Source organism: Loxodonta africana, chromosome 1, assembly GCF_030014295.1.
Source record: "Loxodonta africana isolate mLoxAfr1 chromosome 1, mLoxAfr1.hap2, whole genome shotgun sequence".
NCBI lineage: Eukaryota > Metazoa > Chordata > Mammalia > Proboscidea > Elephantidae > Loxodonta > Loxodonta africana.
This window is the reverse complement of record NC_087342.1, coordinates 232,334,896-232,361,323: the sequence shown is the minus strand read 5'-3', so window position 1 is coordinate 232,361,323 and position 26,428 is coordinate 232,334,896. Positions and strand designations below refer to the sequence as shown.

Genomic DNA, 26,428 nt, shown 5'->3' with positions numbered 1-26,428 from the left:
ATGCAATCTGTACAGAAGCAGATTGCCAGGCCTTTCATCTGCTGTGCCACTGGGTAGCTTTCAACCACTAACCTTTAGATTAGTAGCCAAGTTCAAACTATTTTCACCACCCAGGGCCCTGTGATATTTGCAAGGGAAGCTTAAAAAGCAAGAGTTTGCCAAAGGGGAACAGGATAGCCTTGATTTCCTTATATTAATCCTATTTTATCCCACAGGCCTGGTCCCATGGCTTCTCCTATAAAAATCAGAGTTCTTTTAACAAGGAGAGAGGAGGAGAGGGACATTGGGTGAGGAATGGCCAATAAATGCCATATTTGTAAATGCATTTTTATTTTAGATCACTTTCACGAACTTAGTTTCATCACTGATTGGAAGCTTTACTGTTGTATACCCTATTTGTATCACTGTGATAGTACTAGGGATTTGGCCACCTTGAAACTGTGTGTGTTAAATCTCACAGCTGTGTCCATTGTCGTTCCTACATGTAGATGTAGCATAGCTCTCCAGTTCTCTAAAGGGCAAAACTGATATATTATCCATTTGACTAGTTAGAAGCTTTATCAAGAATTGCAGAAATAATAAATAGATCTTTAGGACAGGGGGTTAATTTATTTGTGCTTTTCTTAAGAAGTAAATAGCTCAAAAACCTCACTGGGGACAGATGAAAATAATTCGGTGGCCCTGTCTTATTCCAGAGTAGATCCCTTGTCAATGCTTTATAAAGAACAAGTATATCAGCTCTAATAAAGAGGCTGGGAGGGCTCTGCAGTGGAAAATCCTACCAGAGAATTAGGCAAGTTCAGGAAGGAGATACGTTTTGCAGTTATTTCACAGAAGCATTTGTACTTACGCAGGCATGCGGCCCACCATCTGGGAATATCGAGCTACTCGCATAAATGCTTCATTAAAGCCCGATGGGAAATGGAGAGGTTAATTGACTTTACTTGGGTCACACTGAGAAAGAAGCCAAACTGAGAATTAAATCTGGGGAACCAAGTTTAGATTCCTCCTGAAAGTGCCCATATTGTGTTACATTGCATTTCACACAAGGACTGAGGGAGAGTCGATCCTGTATCTGCAGCCTTTTCCTCCAAAGAGCCACATTTGACCTGGCTACATTTACTCATGTGAGGCCTAAATCCAGCAACTGGAGAAGTGAAACAAGGACTTTTTCCTTTAGTGTAGAAAAGACAGAAAGTACAGGTGAACATGGAAGAAAGGAATTCAAGAAAATTAAAGGGGACACACTCATGGATTATGCAATTATTTTTAAGTGACTGGTTAGCCAAGGAGCCCTGGTGGCTCAGTGGTTAGGAGCTACAGCTGCTAACCAAAGGGTTGGCAGTTCAAGTCCACCAGCTGCTCCTTAGAAACCCTGTGGGGCGGTTCTACTCTGCCCTATACGGTCACTGTGAGTCAGAATCAATGACAATCGTACTTTTTTTTTGTTTGTTTCTGGAGTTAGCCAAGCTGGTTTGTTAGAGGATCTAACACTAATGACAACCATGTGTCTGTCAGTTTGTTATATCATGGCAGTTTGCCTGTGGCTGAGATGCTGGAAGCTATGCCACCAGTATTTCAAATACTAGTAGAGTCACTCATGGTGAACAAGTTTCAGCAGAGCTTCCAGACTAAGACAGACTAGGAAGAAGAATCTGGTCATCTACTTCTGAAAAATCGGCCAGCGAAAATTTTGTGAATAGCAGTAGAATATTGCCTGATACAGTGCCAAAAAATGAGCTCTTCATGTTGGAAGGCACTCAAAATATGATTTGGGAAGAGCTGCCTCCTTTAAGTAGAGTTGCCCCTAATGACTTGGGTGGAGTAAACTTGCAGGACCTTCACTTGCTGATATGGTGTCACTCAAAATGAGAAGAAACAGTTGCAAACATCCATTAGTAATCAGAACATGGAATGTGTGAAATATGAATCAAGGGAAATTGGAAGTTGTCAAAAATGAAATGAAAAGCTTGAAGATACGTATCCTATGCATTAATTAGCTGAAATGGACTGGTATTGGCCATTTTGAACCAGAAAAATTGAAGAAGGATGGTGTTACATTCATCCTCAAAGAGAACATTTCAAGACCTATTCTGAAGTACAACATTGTCAGTGAAGATATGATATCCATTTTTTTTTTAATATGGAAGACCAGTTAATGTGATTCTTATTCAAATTTGTGTTCCAACCACTAATGACAAAGATGAAAAAATTGAAGATTTTAACCTACTTCTGTAGTCTGAAATTGATGAAACATACAATCAAGATGTATTGTTAATTACTGGTGATTTGGAATGCAAAAGTTGGAAACAGAGAAGAAGGGTCAGTAGCTGGAAACTATTGCCTTGGTGATAGAAACGATGCCTGAGATTGCATGATATGATTTTACAAGAATGGCAACCAATTCATTGCAAATACCTTTTTTCAACAGCATAAATGATGACTATACACGTGGACCTTGCCAGATGGAATACAGAGGAATCAAATCACTTACATCTGCGAAAGAGATGATGGAGAAGCTCAGTACCATCAGTCAGAACAAGGCCAGAGGCCATCTGTAGAAGGGACTATCAATTGCTTATATGCAAGTTCAAGCTGAAATTGAAGAAAATTAGAACAAGTCCACCTTAGTATATCCCACCTGAATTTAGAGACCATCTCAAGAATAGATTTGATGCATTGAACACTAATGACCAAAGATCAGGTGAGTTGTGGGATGACACCAAGGACATCATACATGAAGAAAGAAAAAGGTCATTAAAAGGACAGGGAAGAAGGAAAAGACCAAAATTGATGTCAGAAGAGACTCTGAAACTTGCCCTTGAATATACAGTAGCCAAAGCAAATGGAAGAAATGAAGCAAAAGAGCTCAACAGCAGATTTTAAAGGGTGGCTCAAGAATACAAATTTTTTTTCAAGAATACAAAGTGTTAAAATGAAATGTACAAAGACCTGCAGTTAGAAAACCAAAAAGGAAGAACATGCTTGGCATTTCTCAAGCCGAACGAGCTGAAGAAAAAAATCAAGGCTTGAATTGCAATTCTAAGAAATTCTATGGGCAAAATATTGAGTGATAAAGGAAGCATCAAAAGAAGATGGGTGGAATACACGGTGGCACTGTACCAAAAAGCACTGTTTGACATTTAACCATTTAAGAAGGTAGCATATGATCAAGAACCAATGGTATTGAATGCAGGAATCCAAGGTTCAGTGAAGGCATTAGTGGGAAAACAAGGGTCCAGGAACTGATGGAATACCAATTGGGATGCTTCCACAAATGGATGCAACAGTGGAAGTGCTCACTAATCTATGCCAAGAAATTTGGAAGACAGCTACCTAGGTAACAGACTGGAAAAGGTCCATATTTGTGCCTGTTCCAAAGAAAGGTGATCCAACAGAATGCAGAAATTATTGAACAGTCGCATTTATGTCACAAGCGAGTAAAATTTTGCTGAAGATAGTTCAAAAACAGTTGCAGCAGTACATCGACAGGGAGCTACCAGAAATTCAAGCTGGATTCAGAAGAGGGGTATCATTGCTGATGGAAAGAGGGGTATCATTGCTGATGTCAGATGAATCTTAGCTGCAAGTAGAGAATACCAGAAAGATGTTTACCTGTGTTTTATTGACTATACAAAGGCATTTGACTGTGTGGGTCATAACAAATGATGGATAACACTGTGAAGAATGGGAATTTCAGAGCACAATTAAGAACACTTAACTGTGCTCATGAGGAACCTGTACCAAGAGTTAGGCCCTCAAAGAGAATAAGCAGATAGTGCGTGATTTAAAATCAGGAAATGTGTGCGTCAGGGTTGTGTCTTTTCACCATACTTATTCAATCCGTATGCTGAACAAATAATCTGAGATACTGGACTATATGAAGAAGAACAGGGCGTCAGGATTGGAGGAAGACTCATTAACTACCTGAGATGTGCCCATGACACAACCTTGCTTGCTGAAAGGTAGGAGTTCTTGAAGAACTTACTGATGAAGATCAAAGACTGCAGCCTTCAGTATGGATTACACCTCAACATAAAGAAAGCAAAAATCCTCACAACTGGACCAATTCATGATAAACGGGAAAAAGATTGATGTTGTCAAGGATTTCATTTTACTTGGATTCACAAGCGACGCCCATGGGATCAACAGTCAAGAAATGAAACAATGTATTGTGTTGGACAAATCTGCTGCAAAAGACCTCTTTAGAGTGTTAAAAAGCAAAGATATCACTTTGAGGATTAGGGTGTATGTGACCTAAGGCATGGTGTTTTCAATTGCCTAATATGCATGCAAAAACTGAACAATGATTAAGGAGGACCTTAGAAGATTGATGCCTTTGAATTATGGTATTGGCAAAGAGTATTGAATATACCATGGACTGCCAGAAGAATGAACAAATAAATCTTGGAGAAAGTACAACCAGAATGCTCCTTAGAAGTTAGGATGGCGAGACTTCATCTCACATACTTTGGACATGTTGTCAGCAGGGACAGGTCCTTGGAGATGGACATCATGCTTCCTAAAGCAGAGGTTCAGCGAAAAAGACCCTCAACAAGACAGACTGACACAGTGGTTCCAATGATGGTCTCTAACATAGCAGGGATTGTGAGAATGGAGCAGGACTGGGTAGTGTTTTGTTCTGTTGTACATAGGGTCACTATGAGTCAGAACAGAATTGATGGCACTTAACAAGGACAATATACTAATGAAGCCAAATACTCAAAGTCATGAGCCCTGGATGGCCCAGTTCCATCCCCAAGCAGTGTTATAACCCCAGTGTCTTGTTAGTATGATTGAACTATGGGTTATCCTGGTCATCACAGCTAGTTTCACAGAACTAGATTTTTATCCTAATGTCATAATGACCCTGACTTTTTTTTTTCTTTTAAATCTTCAGTTGTGCATGGGGTACTTCATATTAATTTAGAAAGCCATCCTCATAATCATACGTTGACCTTCTGCCTAGGAAATGAGCTTCAGTTGAGATGGTCTGATATGGCCGAGATTTAAAACTGACAGCACCATCGCATTGGGCAACTGGGCTCTTGCCTTCCTCCCTAAAAAAAAAAAAAAAAAAAAAAACCCTACAGTGTGCTAAAAACAAATGAGAAACCATGGTATTTCTCTTTCTTGTTGAATGAAAAGCAAAAAAGCAGTTGCTGTCAAGTTGATTCTGGCTTTTGGCAATCCCATGTGTGTCACAGTAGAACTGTGCTCCGTAGTATTTTCAAAGGCTGATTTTTCTGAAATAGATTGCTACACCTTTTTTCTGAAGCGCCTCTGGGTAGACTGTAACCACCAACCTTTTTAGTTAGCAGCTGAATTTGTTAACTGTTTGAACCACTCAGGGACCTTGCTGAATAGGATATTTTTATTTAAAATTAGTTTAGATAGAGGGTTGGTGTAAACAAATGTGATATAACCTGTCTAATTTTTTTTTTTTTTACCATGTAGTATTGCCATAAAGCCATGACAAATTACACTTTGAATAAACAGATACAGGAAAATTGAAATATGTAAGTCCTCAGAATAAACAGAGCATGACCCAAAACCTAAAATACTCTAATACTTAGGTATCCCTGTAGCCCATTCCATCACTACGCTCAGTTCCCTGAGGCAGGGATTATAACCTGTTCATCTTTGGGCCTAGTACAGTGCCTGACATATAGTATGTGCTTGATACATGTTTAAGGCATGTTTTGTGCAGTGAATGACTAATTGAACAAATGGCATCAAAGTCACTTTATGTCTTCATCTTGGAATAGAAATGGTTTTGAGTTATAATCTGAATTCCCACTTGATATGAGATTTGCTCTTATAATACACACTTAGTGTTTGGTCATCTATCTTCTGGTAGAGCATCTTTGGTAATGGAGGAACCATTGTTTTCTAGTTAGCCGTTTTCATTGCTAGGCAGACACTAACTGATAAAAAAAAAATATTTGACCTGAAATCTGTCTCCACCCTTAAATTCTAGTTCTGCTCATTGAATATAGAAAATCCAGGGAATCTCCCTTCTGACAGCTCTTCATATGTTTAAAGAGGTTAAAATGACCCTTTTCTTAGGTCTTCTTTTCTCTACCAAACTTATGACTTTCAAACATAAGAAAGGATGAAAGCATGGCCTTTGACTCAAAGTAATTCACTTTCTTCAAACAGCTCTGGAGTCACTAAAGGTATGGTAAGTGTGGGAAAGACAATGGTCAAGTTAGAACAGGGGTGTGCTCTGAGGCAAGACCAGCAGACAATCGTTTGATTTTAATTGGGGCTTGTGTGGAAAGGCTAGGGTTGATCCAGAATATTCTAGATAGAAAGCCTGAAGTGTGGAAAGGCAGAGGCAGAGTGTATATAGGAACTTCTTTGTGGAATAGAGATGGTCTCAGGTAGGAGAACAAAGAGGTGTGCTGAGTAATGACAATTCACTGGAGGCAGGTATGTTGGCAAACAGATCAGGAACTGAACTAATCATTTTTTCTGTGTTGAGGCTTGTTGAGCCACTTGGTCCTTGATGTCTAATGATATTTTTTGTAAGGCAGATCCAGGCCCCTCCAGGATAAGTCTTTGGTAACTACAAAGCCCATCAAGGTGTGTTAATTTCTGCTTCCATGACCGTGTTTCCTTTTATTGATGATTCCTTTGTATCTTTCTCTAAAGGAATTACCATATCCTAGTGGCAGATGGAAACCCTGGTGGCATAGTGGTTAAAAGCTACAGCTGCTAACCAAACGGTTCTCAGTTCGAATCCACCAGGCACTCCTTGGAAACCCTGTGGAGCAGTTCTCTGTCCTTTATGGTTGCTGTAAGTTGGAATTGACTCGATGGCAATGGGTTTGGGTTAGTGGCAGATGGCAAAGGAACCCTGGTGGTGCAATGGCTAAGCCTTGGCTGCTAACCGAAAGTTTGGTGGTTCTAATCCACCCAGTGACTTTGCAGGAGAGAGATCTGGCAGTCTGCTCCCTTAAAGATAGATTATAGACAAGAAAACCCTATGGGACGGTTCTACTCTGTCACATGTGGTCTCTGAGTTGAAATCAACTCAACAGCAGCCAACAACAGCAACAACAATAGCAACAACAGCAGCCACAACAACAACAGCAGTGGTGGATGTCAGTTTCTATTGGGGCCAAATTGAGCCTTATCACTCAAAGTTCCAAATACAGTTTCAGCTCAGTGAAGAACAGAGTCCAGTCTCATGAAAATGAGGAAACAGACAAGCAAAGAAACCCGTTCCCTGTATTCTGCCAGGGCCTGTATGTAGGCTGGGCACTTGTTGGTGGCATACAGAAAGAGGGAACTTTCTTACCTCTTTTCCCACCGAGAACTCCTACCCCAGCTCATCCCTTTTACTGCCCTTGGTTCTGAAATCTCAGTGTTGAAGCACTTTAAGAGCAAAGGATAAGGGCTCGAGAAAGTTCTTCCTTGGTTGATACTGTCACGGAATATTTTTGAACCATCAGGAGCTGGTGCTCTCATTGGCTCATGTGCAGGTTTTCAGAGGCTGCCGTGGGAAATTCAGCTGCACCTCCACTGATACACTGATGCGCTTCCTCCGCTGGCTGTGCTTCCCCAGCTCCTTGCTTTTTATGGGCTCACCACACAGATCTTCTCCATTGCAGTTCTCTCTGTCTCCCTGGGCAGAATGTAAAATGACTGTCTTTCTTGGGGCCTCTCTTCCTTGTTTTCCATGGGAAACACTCATATGTCCTTTGTTTCCACCAACTCTGGGATCACAGGCTGCATCTAGCATAACTGTAGCTAGTGTTTTGGATTTGCCAGTGAGACTCAGATGGGAACTCCCTGGCTCCCCTTAGCTGTCGTAGATGCACATCAAGCTGTCTGAGTCATTCTGCTGAAGCTCTTCTCTGTTAAGTGAAGGGGGGTATACCACTGTGGCGAGAGTTCGATATTCACAATGGAAATTTCCTCAAATAAACGATCGTCACAAATCATTTCCCCCCAATTGCCAACAAACCAACCTTCACACAACCTTAGAAAACCAGCTCCCCCACCCTGCCCCTGCCATGAGAGGTTTCAAAAATTGCATCACTGGCTTTTAGATTTGTAAATTCACCTGTGGAACTAGCACCTGTTTGGGTTTACATCTACTGTATTTGGTGTTCCAGGTGAAACCTCTGGTTTAATGTTCTCTATTATAAAAGCTAAACCTGAGAGCCTTTCAGAGATTAAAAAGTGTTCTCAGTGCACAGTCTTTGACTGACGTGACAACCTTGTGAATTAGGAAAGGTAGGCATCACTGTCACCATTTTACACCCGAGAAAACTCTATGAGGTGCAGAGACAATAAGTGAATTGTCAAACAGTAAGAAGTGGGACTCTAACTTGAACCCACAGGTTCTGAAAAAAAAAAAAAAGGAAAGATTTTTCCTTCTGCCACATTGCCTCCTTTCCTGGCAGAGAGCTAAGTATCTGCAGTTGGCACACCATTATCGTTAACACTGCTTGCTCCGTAGGTTCCCTAAGGCATTCACAATATTTTAAGTGTTTGTTTCTTTGACATTGTTTTCAGTGTTCCAGAGCGCTGCATAGGGGAGAGCTCTCCCCCTTCTCTGTATCTCTTTTTCTGTGTCTCTGTCTCTGTCTCCCTTTCTCTCTCTCTCTGTCACACACACGCACGCACACACACACACGCACACACGATAGGTAAATTGAGTTAACATCCACCCTAGAGATGAACTAAATGGGAGCTAGTGATAGACTTTGGCAGGTGCTGCTTTCCTTGGCTGTAGATGACATGTGGTAAGGGGCGTGAGTCTTCAGTATATGCTGGGTGCATTTTCACTTATGCACCTGTATAGCACCCATCTAGACCAAGTTCTAAACCTTTTCCAGTACCCCAGAAAACTCCCAGATGCCCCTCCCGTGTATGCAGTTACCCACACCCTCTAGCATAACCGTTCTGCTGACTTCTGCCGTGAAGGATTGGTTTTGCCTGGCCAATAATACGACACTTGATACTGGGGGTAGGCACTGTATAAGAGCCTCCTGGGGCCGCAGGAGCAGGCTGGTGGGAAGAATCTGAGAATGGAGTCAGAGGAAGTAAAGCAGCCCTGGCCAGCTCTGTGCGTCAGGAGAACCTCTAGCCCCAACTGCCATGTCCAAAGCCACTGGGTGAACTGGGTTCCCATCTGGCGTGCCCCAGATATTTTGGGGATCTCCTGAGAAGTCGGTATACAAAAAAAAGAAAACTGCTGCCATTGACTTGATTCTGACTCATAGAGACCCTATAAACCAAAAACCAAACCCACTGCCATTGAGTCGATTCCGACTCATAGCAACCCTATAGGACAGAGCAGAACTGCCCAGTTGAGCTTCCAAGGAGTGTCTGGTGGATTTGAACTGCTGACTTATTGGTTAGCAGCCATAGCACTTAACCACTATGCCACCAGGGTTTCCAGAGACACTATAGGGCAGAGTAAAACATCCCTGTAGGGTTTCCAAGGCTGTAATCTTTAAGGAAGCAGACTGCCATGCCTTTCTTCTGCAAAGCAGCTGGTGGCTTAGAACTGCCTACCTTTCGGTTAGCAGCTGAGTGCTTTAACTGCTGCACCACCGGGGGTCCTCAGGAGGGCAGCATAGTTAGTGTTAAAGACTAAATATGAGAAAATCATTTCCATAGGTTTAAAAAAGTCCAGCCAGCAGAGTATATGGGAACCCTGACGGTGTAGTGGTTAAGAGCTATGGCTGCTAACCAAAAGGTCAGCGGTTCAGATCCACCAGGTGCTCCTTGGAAACTCGGTGGGGCAGTTCTACCCTGTCCTATAGGGTCGCTGTGTGTCAGACTCGATGGCAACAGGTTTTTTTTTTCTAAAAGGATACGTGTGGTGTCAAATCAGCTACTCTGAACAACAAGCATAGTTTTCAAAAACGCAGTTAAGACCAAAAAGGAAGAGACTATGCAACTCAGTGAAACCAAACACCCCAGTAGAAGGCTCCTCAATCAGAGGCTGTGGCATTTCCCTGCACAGGTGTTACAGGTTGAATTCTGTCCTGCAGGAAGTTATGTGGAAGCCCTAACAGCCCTAACTCTAGTACCTGTAAATATCACCCCTGCATGAAAAGAGGGTGTTTCTTTTGTTATACTAGTAAGGTCATACCAGAGTAGGGTGGGTCCTAAACCAAATCACTTCTGAGTGGTGTCATACACAAAGAGCAGAAGAGACAGAGACACATAGGGGGATACACCATGTGAAGAGATGTAGATGCCTCCACAAGCCCAGGAAGGCCAAGGATTGTTAGTACTATAATCTGAAAGAGACGAAGATGGACCTTCCCTCAGAGCCACACCCAGAATTTGGACTTCAAGCCTCCAGAACTGAGAAAACCTATTTCTGCTTTTTAAAGCAACCTGCTTGTGATGTTGTCTCATACTGGTTACTGAATAATCATACCGCTTGTTTAAGACGTGTGTGGTCTTTTTGCACACACGTTGGTACACACATGCAGTACTTCGGCAGAACATGGCAGTGCTCTACTGATTGTCAGTGGTTAGATTTAGTCTTTAAAGGACTAGGTTGATGGTGCAAACGTGACAGAGATTAAGTTACGGTCAAACCTCAAGGGAGGTGACTTGTTCATGCCTGTCCAGGCCATAGCAACCATCAGCCCGAGATGGTGGCTGACCTCATCCTTGTGGCTGCCAGCCTCAGGGGTTCCCCCAGAATCATGGCAAGATTACTGAACAATACCCTGAAACACAGAATAGCTTTATTTTAAGGGGCAGGCTGGCTATCTCTTTCCCCCAGAATCAACCACGCCAGAAGAGTCTTCTGCTAAAATTGGCTTCTCAGAAATACAGTTCTTTACACAATTCCCCCATGCAGTGAGGGCTGGAGGATTGACAATTAGCATTTTACAGATGACCCACAAGGGGAGTCAATTTCCTGCTCTTTCTCTGGAGCCTGTAGGATGCAGCAGCTCTATTTTTAAATGTCCTGCCTAGCGGCCTTGCAGAAACTCTTTGATCTTCTCGGTGAAGGGACTTGGAGTCAGCCGGTGTTAGAGAATGTCTCCTTATCCAGGTGCAGAGACTAGGATCGCCACGTAGAATCCTAATGGCATTTTTCTTGGTGGTTCATGCCACTGCAGAGCTTGGCAGGCATGCCACCTAGTGTTCTCCTTCCAGAGGCCCAGTCACATTCAAAGAGAAGTGAAGGACACCCCAGCATCGGTGGACACTGACGGGGCGCAATTCAGAGGAACACTGCAGCTTGATCTATAGCGTGATATTTATTTTTTTATTGTTGGCAGCTGCCGCTGAAATTCCAATGTCCCAGTGCAAAGCACTCTCTTTAATTTGTTTTCTTTATTAAATGCACAGCCAAACTTCTGTCTTCTTTGTTGTATTCTTGCAGTCATTGGAAGGCACAAAGAGAACGTGCCTCGCTTTTGGTTGTCCGTAATTATACCACAGTTCTCTTAGATGATGGGTGGCAAGCAGTTTTTCTAAAAGGCTGTAATTTTCCTCCGTCAGATAGCAGCCGATGGAAGCAGTAAATTACTTTCCAAGTATTTTTTTAAATTAGAAAAATTAAACCAATGTCTTTCCATAACACATACAGCTTTATTAATTTAATACATAATTTTTGTTATATATTAAAAATTCTTTCTCATTACTCAACACTTGAACAATATAAAAACAGTCTTAAGGCAGAAATCATTGATATAACCATCATTAACATTTTAGTAGGAGCCCTTGTGGTGCAGTGGTTAAGTGCTCAGCTGTTAACCAAAAGGTTGGCGGTTCAAGCCCACCAGCTGCTCTGGAGAAGAAAGATGTGGCAGTCTGCTTCCATAGAGATTACAAACTTGGAAACCCTGTGAGGCAGTTCTACTCTGTTCTACAGGGTCTCTATGAGGTGGAATCAACTTGACGGCAACGGGTAACATCTTAGTGACCATCCACACACTCACAAACAGATTTTTTTCTGGATTCGTTTTTCTCAATTAACTATACCTCCTAGAAATTCCTTCAAAGTTACTTTTTTTGCCTCTAATTTTCTTTCCCCCACGTGTCTGTCAGTTTGTCCTACAGTGGGGGCTTGGGTGTTGCTGTGGTGCTGGAAGCTATGCCACCAGTATTCAGGTACCAGCAAGGTCACCCATGGAGGACAGGTTTCAGCTGAGCTTCCAGACTAAGACAGACTAGGAAGAAGGACCTGGCAGTCTACTTCTGAAAAGCATTACCCAGTGAAAACCTTATGAATAGCAACAGAATATTGTCTGATACAGTGCTGAAAGATGAGCCCCCTAGGTTGGAAGGCACTCAAAAGATGACTGGGGAAGAGCTGCCTCCTCAAAGTAGAGTTGACCTTAATGACATGGATGGAGTCAAGATTTCGGGACCTTCATTTGCTGATGTGGCATGACTCAAAATGAGAAGAAATAGCTGCAAACATCCATTAATAATCGGAACCTGGAATGTACGAAGTATGAATCTAGGAAAATTGGAAATCATCAAAAATGAAATGGAACGCATAAACATGGATATCCTGGTCATTAGTGAGCTGAAATGGGCTGGTATTGGCCATTTTGAATTGGACAATCACATAGTCTACTATGCTGGGAATGACAACTCAAAGAGGAATGGTGTTGCATTCATCGTCAAAAAGAACGTTTCAAGATCTATCCTGAAGTACAATGCTGTCAGTGATAGGATAATATCCATACGCCTACAAGGAAGACCAGTTAATACGACTATTATTCAAATTTACGCACCAACCACTAGGGCCAAAGATGGAGAAATAGAAGATTTTTATCAGCTGCTACACTCTGAAATTGATCGAACATGCAATCAAGATGCATTGATAATTACTGGCAATTGGAATGTGAAAGTTGGAAACAAAGAAGAAGGATCATTAGTTGGAAAATATGGCCTTGGTGATAGAAACAATGCCGGAGATCGAATGATAGAATTTTGCAAGACCAACGACTTCTTCATTGCAAACACCTTCTTTCACCAACATAAATGGTGACTATACACATGGACCTCGCCAGATGGAACACACACAAATCAAATTGACTACATCTGTGGAAAGAGACAATGGAAAAGCTCATTATCGCCAGTCAGAACAAGGCCAGGGGCCGACTGTGCAACAGACAATCAATTGCTCATACGCAAGTTCAAGCTGAAATTGAAGAAAATCAGAGCAAGTCCACGAGAGCCAAAATATGACCTTGAGTATATCCCACCTGAACTTAGAGACCATCTGAAGAATAGATTTGATGCATTGAGCACTAGTGACCGCAGACCAGACGAGTTGTGGAATGCCATCAAGGACATCATCCATGAAGAAAGCAAGAGGTCACTGAAAAGACAGGAAGGAAAGAAAAGACCAAGATAGATGTCAGAGGAGACTCTGAAACTTACTCTTCAGCGTCGAGCAGCTAAAGCAAAATGAAGAACTGATGAAGTAAAAGAACTGAACGGAAGATTTCAAAGGGTCTCTCGAGAAGACAAAGTAGAGTATTATAATGAGATGTGCAAAGAGCTGGAGATGGAAAACCAAAAGGGAAGAACACACTCGGCATTTCTCAAGCTGAAAGAACTGAAGAAAAAATTCAAGCCTCGAGTTGCAATAGTGAAGGATTCTGTGGTGAAAATATTAAACAATGCAGGAAGCATCAAAAGGAGATGGGAGGAATACACAGACTCATTATACTAAAAAGAATTAGGCAATATTCAACCATTTCAAGAGGTGGCATATGATCAGGAACCGATGGTACTGAAGAAAGAAGTCCAAGCTGCTCTGAAGGCATTGGCGAAAAACAAGGCTCCAGGAATTCATAGAATATCAATTGAGATGTTTCAAAAAACAGATGCAGCACTGGAGGTGCTCACTCGTCTATGCCAAGAAATATGGAAGACAGCTTCCTGGCCAACTGACTGGAAGAGATCCATATTTATGCCTATTCCCAAGAAAGGTGATCCAACCGAATGTGGAAATTATAGAACAATATCATTAATATCACACGCAAGCAAAATTTTGCCAAAGATCATTCAAAAACGGCTGTAGCAGTGTATCAACAGGGAACTGCCAGAAATTCAGGCCGGTTTCAGAAGAGGATGTAGAACCAGGGATATTATTGCTGATGTCAGATGGATCCTGGCTGAAAGCAGAGAATACCAGAAGGATGTTTACCTGTGTTTCATTGACTATGCAAAGGCATTTGACTGTGTGGATCATTACAAACTATGGATAACACTGCGAAGAATGGGAATTCCAGAACACTTAATTTTGCTCATGAGGAGCCTTTACATAGATCAAGAGGCAGTTGTTCGGACAGAACAAGGGAATACTGATTGGTTTAAAGTCAGGAAAGGTGTGCGTCAGGGTTGTATTCTTTCACCATACCTATTTAACCTGTATGCTGAACAAATAGTCCAAGAAGCTGGGCTATATGAAGAAGAACGGGGCATCAAGATTGGAGGAAGACTCATTAACAACCCGTGTTATGCAGATGACACAACCTTGCTTGCTGAAAGTGAAGAGGACTTGAAGCACTTACTAATGAAGATCAAAGACCACAGCCTTCAGTATGGATTGCACCTCAACATAAAGAAAACAAAAATCCTCACAACTGGACCAATGAGCAACATCATGATAAACGGAGGAAAGATTGAAGTTGTCAAGGATTTCATTTTACTTGGATCCACAATCAACAGCCATGGAAGCAGCAGTCAAGAAACGAAAAGACGCATTGCATTGGGTAAATCTGCTGCAAAGGACCCCTTCAAAGTGTTGAAGAGCAAAGATGTCACCCTGAAGACTAAGGTGTGCCTGACCCAAGCCGTGGTATTTTCAATGGCATCATATGCATGTGAAAGCTGGACAATGTATAAGGAAGACCGAAGAAGGGTTGACGCCTTTGAATTGTGGTGTTGGCGAAGAATATTGAATATACCACGGACTGCCAGAAGAACGAACAAGTCTGTCTTGGAAGAGGTGCTGCCAGAATGCTCCTTAGAAGCAAGGATGGGGAGACTGCCTCTTACATACTTTGGACATGTTTTCAGGAGGGATCAGTTCCTGGAGAAGGACATCATGCTAGGCAGAGTACAGGGTCAGCGGAAAAGAGGAATACCCTCAAAGAGGTGGATTGACACAGTGGCTGCAACGATGAGCTCAAGCACAACAACGATTGTAAGGGTGGCGCAGGACCAGGCAGTGTTCCGTTCTGTTGTGCATAGGGTCGCTATAAGTCAGAACCGACTCGACGTCACCTAACAACAACAACAGCAGCAATTTTCTTTTATGGCTGCATAATATTCTATGCTCTAATGTAATTTCCTTTTATTTCAGCATTACCCTATTGATCTATTGATGGTATCCACTTCATATCTGGGTTGTGTGTGCATGTATGTGACTATAATGACTCAAAGAATAGAGATTTGTATATGTATGTGTATGAATATGTGTGTGTATTTAACTGTGCTCATGAGGAATCTGTACGTAGACCAAGAGGCAGTTGTTTCAACAGAACAAGGGAGCACTGTATATTTTAAAGTCTGGAAACGTGTTTATCAAGGTTGTATCCTCTCACCACACCTATTCAATTTTCATGCTAAGCAAATAACCCGAGAAGCCAGACTATTTAAAGAAGAATGGGGCATGGGGATTAGAGGAAGACTCATTAATGACGTGTGCTATGCTGATTACACATCCTTGCTTGCTGAAGGTGAAGATGACTTGAAGCACTTACTGATGAAGATCAAAGACCACAGCCTTCGTTATGGTTTACCCCTGAACATAAAGAAAAGAAAAATCCTCACAACTGGACCAATGAGTAACATAGTAAACGCAGAAAGGATCGACATTGTCAAGGATTTCATTTTACTTGGATCCATAATCAACGCCCATGGAAACAGCAGTGAGGAAATCAAAGGAGGTATTGCATTGGGCAAATCCGGTGCAAAAAGGCCTCTTTAAACTGTTAAAGAGGAAAGATATTTCTTTGAGGACTAAGGCACACCTGACCCAAGCCATATTTTCCATTGCCTGCTATGCATGTGGAAGCTGGACATTGATTAAGAAAGACCGAAGAAGAATTGATGCCTTTGACTTCTGATGTTGGTAAAGAATACTGAATGTACCATGAGCCGCAAGATGAATGAGCAAGTCTGCCTTGGAAGAAATACAGCCAGAGTGCTCGGGTTAGAGATGTAATGGAGCCCTGGTGGTGCTGTGGTTAAGAGCTTTGCTGCTAATGAAAAGTTTGGCAGTTCGAATCCACCAGGTGCCCCTTGGAAACCCTATGGTTGCTGTGAGTTGGAATTGACTCAACAACAATGGGATTCTTTGTTGGTTTGTTTGTTTAGAGATGAAATTGACTTTAAGGAATAGTTGGTTTTCTAAAAGATGTCTATAGAGTGCATTTCTTGTTATTAGATTATATTTATTTAATATCACTATACATTCGGAAGTAGTTGATTGTGGCTATTCATGATACTTATGTTCCATGCTTGGAAGAAACTCACCAATGCCAACCCTATCGCATATGCTATCGTGGAAGTATTGCTCTGACCGCAGATTGTGAGGTGGATGTCATTTAGTTTGCTTTGTTTTCCCTGCGGTTGCCAAGGCACTGCCGCACAGTCGTTACAACAGGATGGTGTAAATACACCCTATATTTATTCAACACATGTTCATAGAGCACCTACCATGTGCCAGACATTTTTATATAATAGAAAACAAAAAGTACATAAGCAAAAATCCCTGCCCTCATGGCTTTTAAGTTACACGGGAAATGGAGAAAATAAACAAAAATATAGCATATAATGTTAATAAGTGGTTTGAGGAAAGACTGAGCAAGCTAGTGGGAAAGAGTGTTGGGGTAGCTGTATTAGGCTCGAGGGAAGTGGACCTGGGGTATGTTCTGAAGATGAGTCATCAGCATTTGCTGAAGGATTCGATGTGGGATATGAGAGAGGATAAAAGAATGATTCCAAAGATGTGGGTTTTTTTTTTCTAATTTTTGTTGTAGTGGAAATATACATAATACAATATACACCAGCCTAACAATTTCTACACACACAATTGAGTGACACTGATGACATTATTCAAGTTATGTAACCATTTCTGTTATCTTTTTCTAAACCATTCTACCACCGTTAACTTAATGTCACCTAAGCAAAATCTCACCCTTCCCTTCTCCCTTCCACCCCTGGTAACTATTAATAATCTTTGGTTTCTATGTAATCACTTATTTCATGTAAGTGAGATCATATAATATTTGCCCTTTTGTGACTGACTTATTCTGCACACCACATGATATTTTTCAAGTTCCTCAATGTAGTGGCACGCATCAGGATGAATACTTTGATCATTTATTTACTTCCACAATTGAGTTAATAGTTATGTGACTAGGATGAGAAAGACTGGGAGAATAGCAGATTTTTTGTTTTGTGGGGAATTGCAAATTCTATTTTGGACATTTAATTTTCAGAAGTGGAATAGGTTTCAGTTGGCTGACATGTATGATATAAACTGAGATAAATTTCAAGTTATCAGAATTTAGTTGGTTTTTAGAATCATGGACCTCTATGAGATATTAAACAGAAATAATGGGTAGGCGCTCTCTGTTTTGGACATTTATTATTTGTCTGGCTTCCAAACCTTCTTTGTGGGAATGCTATGCCATATGGAGCCTTGAGCTGCTTGGTCACCTCTCAAGAATCCAGTGGGTGAGATTTTTCCCCTCCCATTCCTGCTACATCCAGAGCAGGCAGGCAATTGGGACTCTCCTGTTGGAAGCAGATTCTTGGGATTTTGAAACTTTGGAGCAGGTGGCAGTGACAGCCTTGGCAGTGGTGAAGAGACCCCAGTCTTTCTGAGGCAGTGCCTTGGCTTTGGCTCTTACTGCCTAGTTTTCTGATGTTCCTTGTTCTCCAGTGTCTAAAAGATTCTGCGAGTTCTCAGCATCCTCCCTTTGCATCTGCTTTATGCTTCGAGTAATGTGCGTTTGCTTTTCTCGATGTTCTTTTCTATTAGAGAAGAGTTTGTCGTCTGCAAGACATAAGCAGAAACAGGGCATTTTAAGTAACTAGTAGGCAAAATTTATGTCATGTGTTAAATAAATGCTAGGTAGTTTGCAAGTGGAGTGCCAAGTAGTGCAAGTGGTTAACGTGCTGGGCTGTAACAGAAAAGTTGGTTCAAGTCCATAAGAGTTGCCTTGGATGAAAGATTTGATGATCTACTTCTGAAAAATTAGCCATTGAAAACTGTGTGGAGCCCAGTTCTATTCTGCACACGTGAGATTGCCATGAGTCAGAACTGACTCGATGGCAACAACAACAGGCTAAGAAAAAGTGGAGCTTGAAATCAACATCCTGTGATGTTTCGTCTCTTCAGTGGAAAGGTTAGAGCCTCCCTGTGTGGAAAATTACACCTCAAGAGGTCACCCCGTTTCCAAGTGATATTGAGAACTCTCAGCACTTCTCCACCTGTACCATAGTTGGATTCAGTATCTGAGATGGTTCAAAACATCAGACAAATGCCCTACCCTTTAGTGTAGCATCAAGTGCCAGCGGTTCGTATTTCTGAAGTTGGAAGGACACAGTGACTTTCTGCTGGAAGATTCATTTGTAAAGCACAACATATTGAATAAGGATGTGTTTCATATGAATGGGACTAGTTGTGTGTGAAATGAATAAGAACAGAGAACAAGGGAATGAATACCTGACTAGAGGTGAAAAATAAGAAACATGCCCTGAACAAGGATATGGAATTGATTAGAACTCTGGTGCGAAGCCAAAATTGATAGTGATCTGGATAAATGGTGACATAAAGCATGTTAACATGCAAAGTTGGAGACCTTTAAAATACCATGCATTTTGTACTATGGAAACAGCTGTATTTTAACCCCAGAGTTAAAGTATCTAGAAGAGAAAAATGCAGGTTGAGCAAAATAGGGCGTTGAATCCCTGGACTTTCAAAACAAATTTCTAATTATATGTGCACTCAAAATTGAAGGTGAGATAGATACTCATGGGTATGTGAGTGTGCGTGAGTGGGTGTCCATGAGTGTGTAAGTGTGCACGGGTGGGTGTCCATGGGTGTGTGAGCATGTGCAGGTGGGAGTCTGTGGGTGTGTATGCGCAGGTGGGTGTCCATGGTTGTATGAGTATGTGCGGGTGGGTGTCCATGGGTGTTTGAGTATGTGTGGGTGGGTACCCATGCGTGTGTGAGTATGTGCGGGTGGGTGTCCATGGGTGTGTGAGCATGTGCGGGTGGGTGTCCACGGGTGTGTGAGTATGTGTGGGTGGATGTCCATGGGTGTGCGTGTATGTGCGGGTGGGTGTCCGTGGGTGTGTGAGTATGTGCGGGTGGGTGTCCATGGGTGTCTGTGTGTATGCGTGGGTGGGTGTCCATGGGTGTGTGAACATGAGCAGGTGGGTGTCCATGGGTGTATGAGTGTGCACGGGTGGGTGTCCATGGGTGTGTTAGTATGTGTGGGTGGGCAGGCACAGGGACTCATGATTCTGCTGACCCTTATTTAATGTATGTGGGTAAATATTTATCTTCTGAATGCTGATGGGAAGGGAACAAATCGTCAAGCAGCCCTGCATCAGTAACAGAGAATACTATGTGGTAAGTATTCACTATTGGGGGAACTATCACCCTTCTGAAGCCTATTTTAAATCTTTATATAAATTCTACCTTTCAACCACACATAAAATGCGCTTAAAAAGAAGATGCAATTTATTTGTCCAATGATTTTTCATTATATTTATTTCCCATGGTTGTCTCCCCATAACGTTTTCCCCAAATTTCTGAAGATTACGCATGAAGCAGGATATATGTGCCATCCTCAAATGGACACTCAAAAGTCTACCAACATGAGTGCTTTATTTCTAAGTCCGAGTGCAGGGACCCGAACTCATGGATGGATATTGATGAAAATAGCTAATAGAGATAAGAATAGCTAGTACTTATTGAGCATCTACTCTGTCACCAAGGAATTTACACACCATATCTCAATTATTTCTTACAACAACCCGATAAACTAACATGCTATTCCCATTTCGTAGGTGAGGAAACTAACTTGCCCGAAGTCATGGGTAGAAAGGGATAGATCCTGAACTTGAACCCAGGCTGTTTGCCTGCTGGGGGTTTACCACCCCACTCCCTATTCTTTCCCTTGTTGAATAGTGCAAGGGGAGGGTGAGGGAAAAGATGCTAGCATCGACTTCACACATTACTTGGTTATAATAACACAGTGTCTGTAGGCCAGAATCTCCCCAAGGCCGTGTCAAAACAATTTAGTCAGATTGTCCTTTTTACTTAAAAAAAAAAAAAAAAACTGCTTCAAAATAGCTACTTGCAAATGTCAATGACCTGTGATACACGCGGCTGCCCAGTGACATCAAAGGTCATAAGGAGGAAAGGCTTGATTTGTCTTTGTGGAGTTGTCACTTCAGATCTTTAGTTATTACAACACTGCAAGTTATCCAACATTAACCATTCTGGCTGAATATATTTGTCTTAGCCCTTCTACTAGGTGTGTAGCCTAGATTTGGATATAGATGGCTATGGAGACTGTCCACTGATAGGGGCCCAGCGCAGGGGAATTCTAAGTTTGGGGGAAGTGCTTGTGGGAAGAGCAGTGCACAGGCTGGTTGGGGTCAGTTTTGCAGGCTGGGAATTAAGAAAGTGTGCCTTGACAACAGGGTGTAAGAAGGTGTCTGCTATTTTTGTCTTCGGGTTGTGGGACAGAACGAGAGGCAGAATGGCCAGTAGCGGTCACTTAGAAAGGAGAAAGTGAGCCTTTTGGCAAAGAATATTGAACATAGCATGGACTGCCAAAGGAATGAACAAATCTGTCTTGGAAGAAGTAGAGCCAGAATGCTCCTTAGAAGCAAGGATGGTGAGACTTCATCTCCCGTACCTTGGACATGTTATCAGGAGGAATCAGTCCCTGAAGACATCAGGTCTGTTAAAGTAGAGAGTCAGGGAAAAGAGGAATACCCTCAACAAGTTGCCGCAACAGTGGGCTCAAGCACAGCAACGATCAGGAGGATGGCACAGAACCAGGCGGTGTTTCGTTCTGCTGTGCATAGGGTCGCTACGAGTTAGAACTGACTCGATGGCACCTAACGACAACATGAGCCTCTACCTTGCCCTCAACCCATTCACCTCCAAGGGGTCTGCCATGCCCAGGGCCTCATCTCATCCCCAGTTTGTCTCTCCTGGGCTTCTGCTCCGTTCCTGGAGAGGTTGAGCTTGGCATTCCCACAGCAACACTTTCTTAACCTTTAGATTTGGAAATTGGGCTGGATTTGCCCTAAAAGGGCTCAAGGCCTCGGCTCAGCCAAGCCCCTGATGCTGCACTTCAATGCTGCTGCCAGGTTCAATCTCCTGTGGCTGGCAGTGCCCATTGCTGGCACACCTCAACTTTGCCTGTGCTCCTTCACTACTTCTGCTTTCAAGTAGAACACGAATTAGTTTCCATGAAGAGGAACCTGTCACTTTGGGAAAGTAAATATTTGACTGTCATTATTTGCAGTGGCCATGTGCTCTAAAGTCAGTGCAAACACTGAATTCACGAATATTGAACCATTTTTCCAGGGGAGATGCAGGATTATGTTCCTGTGAGCCTCTGGTCACAATGTTTTCATCAGTTGATCTGTACATAACCTTATTTTTTGTGTGTTTCCAGTTAAAGACACCTATGTAATATATATTGTTGATTCACTAACATTGAACTCACGGCCGAAAGCGTGTGTAACCCATGCCTGAATGAAGCTTATCTAACACACGTGTTTTCTCTGTGAAGTACATCATAGTCTTCTTGTGCTCAGGACACTGGACAGCACTTGAGCACATTTGGAGGCCATTTTAAACAGTGAAATCACCAAGAAAAAAAATATATATATATAAAGCATGGCACTAAAGAGACCATGAAAAGGACACTCGTGTACAGTCTGAGAGCTGGAACAAGAAGGCGGAGCCTCACCTTGTGGGCCCTTAGCTGGGTGCTCGCGCACCAGGTGACTTAAATTTTTTCTCACTCTTTGCATATCCACAAATCACAGTGAAAGTGCTGTGAGTATTGATTATGGGGTTACTGATAAGTTTTAGTGAGTAGACGAATTTACGAATGCGGAATCCGTCAATAATGCGGGTTAGCCGAACATGACCAGTAGAGACTAGACCAAAGGCCAGGGAATTTCAGTGGGTGGTTTTAAGAGCTACATTTGTCTCAGGCATTGTTCTCTGCATTAACTCATTGAATTCTCACTACAGACCTAGAGGTGGGAACTTTTTCATGCCCATTTTGCAGATGAGGAAACTGATGAACAAAGAAAGCCAATAACCGACCCAGGGTAGAACTGTTCATAAGAGCCACCACTTAAACCCAGTCATTCTGTCTCCAGAGTTTGGGCTTTTGATTCCCCTGGCTACACTGGGGGAAGGAGCACAAAGACAGACTCAGACATACTACAGGTAACAAAAGAGAAAAATTATTTTCACTTACTGATAAGGCAACTTCAGCCACTGGCGATCTAGGAAAATTATAAAGTGTGGGATGTTCCTCTTTTCTCTTAATAATCTGCCCCGTCTCCCATATCGGGGCGTTTCTGCCCTCTCCCTAGCCAGGCCCCCTGGAGTGCCTACTTCATAGCTGTCATTCAATCATTTAGAGTCATATAGAGCCAGGCTGGAAACCCTGGTGGCACAGTGGTTGAGAGATATGACTGCTAACCAAAAGATTGGTAGTTCAAATCCACCAGGTGCTCCTTGGAAACTCTAAGGGGCAGTTCTACTCTGTCCTATAGGGTTGCTATGAGTCAGGATTGACTCGATGGCAACAGGTTTGGTTTTTTTGTTTTTAGAGCCAGGCTGCTGGATTTAGCACCCTGTTCTGCTGCTTACTGGGCAACTCTGGGCAACTTTTCTAACCTCTCTGAACTTCAGCGTCTTAGTTTGTAAAATGGGGACAGTACCTGTGAGGAAGGCCCCTCAGAGCTACTGTGAGAATTAAGAGCACTACTGTATGTTAGGACACCCTGGTGGTGCAGTGGTTAAGCGTTTGGCAGCTAACCAAAAGGTCAACAGTTTGAATCTACCAGGCACTCCTTGGAAACCCTATGGGGCAGTTCTACTCTGTCCTATAGGGTCTCTATGAGTCAGAATCCACTTGATGGCAATGAGGTTTTTTTTTTTTTTTGGTGTGTGTTGAATGCTTACAACAGTGAGTCACACATGGAATGAGCCACAGAGCTGAAAGCTGTCATCACCATCATCATCACTATTGATTTAAGAAATATTTATTGAGAATCTTCGGTATTTTAGTCCGCAAGTCCACGTGGCTTACACTATGAGAAAGACAAACACAAAACAAGTATACAAATGGGTAAGATGACTGAACATCATGTAAAGTGGGGAGACCAAATGTATCATCGTGATAGTGGCGGCAACAAGGGGCTGGAGTGGAGGATAATAGGGGACCCCTTTAGATGGGGTGCTCAGGAAGGCTGCTGTGAGGTGACATTGCCAAAGCTTGGAGGATGAGAGTCATCTTTCTGGCTGACAAATCTTAGCCTGTTTCTTCGTGTTCCTTCCATCCTCCTCCCAGCTTCTTACAGTCCCTCCTACTGTTTTCCCCTCAAAAAAAAAAAAAAATTTTTTTTTTTTTTTTTTTTAATATCAGTAGTGTGCTCTGTTGTAATGTAATCATGGGAGGTATTTCAGCTGCACAGCACTTGCCTGTGGATTTGCCAGCTCCAGGACAGCCCAGGGGTTAGGGAGGGGGAATCGTACCTACTCAGCCTTAATGTGCCCTGTGCTCTGGCCGTTGTGAACTCTTACTAGAACCATACTCAGTACATCCCTGAATCCTCCAGTGTCGTAACACAGAATCTTTCAGGGCAGATGTTCAGGAATTTATTAGTCGAATGAATTAACTGCATTATTTTTTCGTGTATGTTCTTGTTATGGCTTTTCCTCCCCTTTGCTATTAAACATACTGCATATGAACTTGAACTATATTTTATTTGAATTAAACACCTGACAGTCATTTAGGGTTCTTGTGTTCTAGAGCACTCTACAGCTAAAGCGTACCATTTGCATTTTTGCCCTTTCTTTGTCATGATTAGCACAGAAAATGGTGTCACCAAAACTGTTTCCAATATTAGCTGTGACCAGCATCTAAAACTATTTTATAATGACCATGGAGGTAGAGGCCAAGCTAATTTATCAGAGGTTCCACTCGTCGGTCCTTGCAAATACCTATTATCTAAATTTCAGGGATGCAGAGCCTGCTAAACTTTTAATGTTTTCTGCGAAGGCAGCAGATTTTATTGAGTTAAAATAATGCCTTTCCAAACTGTTAGTTAATATTATACTCTGCCTCTTTTTAGTGTTCTTTTGTTTGTTTCTTTGTGTTTTCATGGGCAGAGAGCAGTCACGCTCAAATTAAAGTAAATAGGAGGTTGTTAGGAAGAGAGATGAAAAAAACACTAAAACAACGCCCTTCAAGTGAACTTACTGCTTTTTAATTAGTGCCTATGGGAAGATGCTTTCGGTGGCAGTGCCATTTGTTCGTGGGATCTTCAAACACTGATGTGTGAATTGCTCTCACATTTACCACAGTCTTCTTCCCTGGAGGCGATATAAATAAATAACTAATGGAAGAGGCAGGAAATGAATCTTTCATCCCCATTTTGCAGTTTACCTCAGAAGGACCTAGAGGCCGAGAGTAAGAGGTAAATGTGGACACCAAATATTTGATAGATTCATGCTTACAGCTGTTATGTGAAAGCTGGGGAGTTGCTCTCCTGTACAGCAAAAGATGAAGGCGCCCACAAAAATGCATCCTGGCGAGTTTCACTTTGTAACGAAGTAGGCAGCCATGCGATGAAATCATTTTCCTTCTCGAGGACATTTTGTTGGAGAGTTGTTTTCCCTCATCTTGTTTAACTGCACTCAGCTATCAGAGTGTCGTCCCCAACTTTCTTATTGCCATTTGTTCCCCATTTCCTCCTAGATACAAGCAAGTTCTGTAACCATGGCAGTGCTGCTCATTCTTTTGCCGGCTGCCAAATGGAAGATCAAAAGGAATAGAAATTTCACAGAACTTCCATATTTTTGGAAGCAAATGCAGATATAATAACTGAATCGTGGAAATCCACGTATGTCTTAAGGCCTAATGTCTATAAACGAGTGTAGGTTACAAAAAATTTTAAATTAAAAATATTAATCCAACCCGTTCTGTAATGTATCACCGTGCTATTGTTGTTAGGTGCCATTGAGATGGATCTGACTCTTGGCAACCTCCACGTATAACATAATGAAACGTTGCCTGATACTATGCCATCCTCACAGTCATGGCTATGTTTGAGCCCACTGTTGGCAGCCAGTGTGTCAATCCATTTCCTTGAGGGTTTTCTTCTGTTCTGCTGATCCTCTACTTTACCAAGCATGATGTCCTTCTCCAGGGGCTAGTCCTTCCTGATAAAAACACTATGTATCTTGAATCTAGTGTGGCCATACCTATCAGCTCTACCAACCCTATGACGGAAAGAGAGAGAAGAAATCCAGAGAATGTACATTTATAGTTTGTGCCTGAATATTTCAAAAGTACTCTTTTTTTTTTTAGACATTAAGGTTGTAATGCAATTTTTTAAAAATCTTAAAATATTTATGATATTATCTTATAAAATCCCAGCAACTGGAGCTAGTTGATTTTATTTTTTAAAAAACAAAAACTTATTTGTGACTTTCCTAATGACTTACTTATAATTATAGAATCTTGAAACAAAATGCGAACTAAGAAATCAACTGGTCTAATCCTCTCATTACACAGCTGAGGAAATGAGGCATAAAAATGTTAAATGATATTCACAATAGCCAAAAGATGGAAACAGCCTAAATGTTTATCAACAGGTACATGGTTAAACAAAATGTAGTACATGCATACAATGGAATACTATTCAGCCACAAAAAGAAATGAAGTCCTGATACTTGAAAACACGATGCTGTGTTTTGAAATATGTCAGCCCAAAGGGACAAATATTGTATAATCCCATTTATATGAAATATCTAGAGCAGGGAAGTGTATAAAGACCACAATTTTTTAGTAGTTACAAGAGGTGGGTCAAAGGGAGGGAAAATGGGAGAGTCACTGCTTATAGGACACTGAGCTTCTGTTATGAGTGATGGGAACAGTTGGAAATGAATAATGGCAATGGGTCAATCTGTATGCTGAGCAAATAATCGGAGAAGCTAGACTACATAAGCATCAGGATTGGAGGAAGACTCATTAACAGCTTGCAACATGAAGATTACACAATTTTGATTGCTGAAAGTGAGGAGGACTTGAAGCACTTACTAATGAAGATCAAAGACCACAGCCTTCAGTATGGATGACACTTCAACCTAAAGAAATCAAAAATCCTCACAACTGGA

At 42.0% G+C, this 26,428-nt stretch overlaps 1 protein-coding gene across 2 annotated transcripts in view; it reads left to right on the top strand.

Moving 5' to 3' along the window:
- PRKN (parkin RBR E3 ubiquitin protein ligase) overlaps positions 1–26,428 on the top strand; it is a 1,623,853-nt gene that overhangs the window by 628,841 nt on the left and 968,584 nt on the right. The gene's annotated exons all lie outside the window — the stretch shown is intronic.